This window comes from Arachis hypogaea, chromosome 14 (assembly GCF_003086295.3).
Source record: "Arachis hypogaea cultivar Tifrunner chromosome 14, arahy.Tifrunner.gnm2.J5K5, whole genome shotgun sequence".
Taxonomy (NCBI): Eukaryota; Viridiplantae; Streptophyta; class Magnoliopsida; order Fabales; family Fabaceae; genus Arachis; species Arachis hypogaea.
In genome coordinates this window covers 64,773,747-64,774,977 of record NC_092049.1, presented here as the reverse complement: position 1 = coordinate 64,774,977, position 1,231 = coordinate 64,773,747, and the positions used below count along the sequence as shown (strand labels likewise).

At 41.3% G+C, this 1,231-nt stretch overlaps 1 pseudogene; it reads left to right on the top strand.

Annotated features, from left to right (window-relative positions):
- Positions 1-229: 229 nt before the first annotated feature.
- LOC112745634 (small nucleolar RNA R71) lies at positions 230-330 on the top strand (annotated as a pseudogene).
- Positions 331-1,231: the final 901 nt, after the last annotated feature.

Here is a 1,231-nt window from a genome sequence, read left to right as displayed (position 1 = left end):
ATTAACAGCTTCTACTTCCAACACGCCTCTCTTCTGAGAGGTCTCAGAGTGCAAAGGATTTCTGTTGGAGGAATATAAGTATTGGTTGTTAGCAACCAACTCAATAAACTCAATAGTCTCCCCTAGTGTCTTTTTCATGTGCAAAGAACCACCTGCAGAATTATCCAAGTGCATCTTGGACATTTCACATAAACCCTCATAAAAGACATCTAGCTGAGTCCATCTAGAGAACATGTCCGGAGGGCATTGCCTAGTCAGTAGCTTGAATCTCTCCCAAGCTTCATAAAGGGTCACACCCTCTTTCTGTCTGAAAGTCTGAACCCCCATGATGAATCCACATTTTATGGTATTTATTTGCTCTATTTGGGTGGATTTCATTGACTTTTCTTGCACTTATCCATTGAAATAGCATATTTTTCTGAATTCTTTCCTAATTGGGCTTAATTGTGAAAAATATGCTTTTCATACTTAAATTGCCAATTTTAATTCACTTTTCTCCCATTCGATGCCTTGATATATTTGCTTGAGTGATTTAAGATTTTGAAGGCAAGAATGGCTTGAGAAAGTGGAAGGAAAGCATACAAAGTGGAAGAGTTCAAGAGATGAAGGATTTGGAAAGCTGTCCATTGATAAACCCAAATTTTGTGGTTTATATTATGTAGAATTTGGGAGGTTTTATCAGTATTTCTCACACTTATTCACAAGAAATTCATGGTTTTGTATTCACTTCCTAATATTGCTCCATGATGAAAAACATGCTTGTTTTGCTTTAAAATTGCCATACTTTAATCCTCTTCTATTGCCATTTGATGCCGTGATGTATTTGTTGAGTGATTTCAGGAATTATAGGGTAGGAATGGCCTAGAAGAGAGAAAGGAAGCATGTACAAAAGGGAGGAACATGAAGATTTAAGTTTTTTTGGGAAAAGCAGCATTGGCGCGCACGCGCATTCCACGCGCACGCGTGGATGAAGATGGCTGGAAGCGGAGCGCAAGGATGGATGCATCCGCATGGATCAGAAGATTCCTATCGACGCGCACACGTGGATCACAAAAGTAATCGGCGCGCACGCACGCATGGCGCGCACGCGCGGGAAGCTGCACGTGACCTTATTAAAGGAAATCGTGCCTGGCGATTTCTGAGGCTCCTGAGGCCCAATTTCAAGCTGTTTCTGCATGGAAAAGACCCAAGGATGCTAGGGGAAAAGGGGGGATCATTCTTTTTACACTAA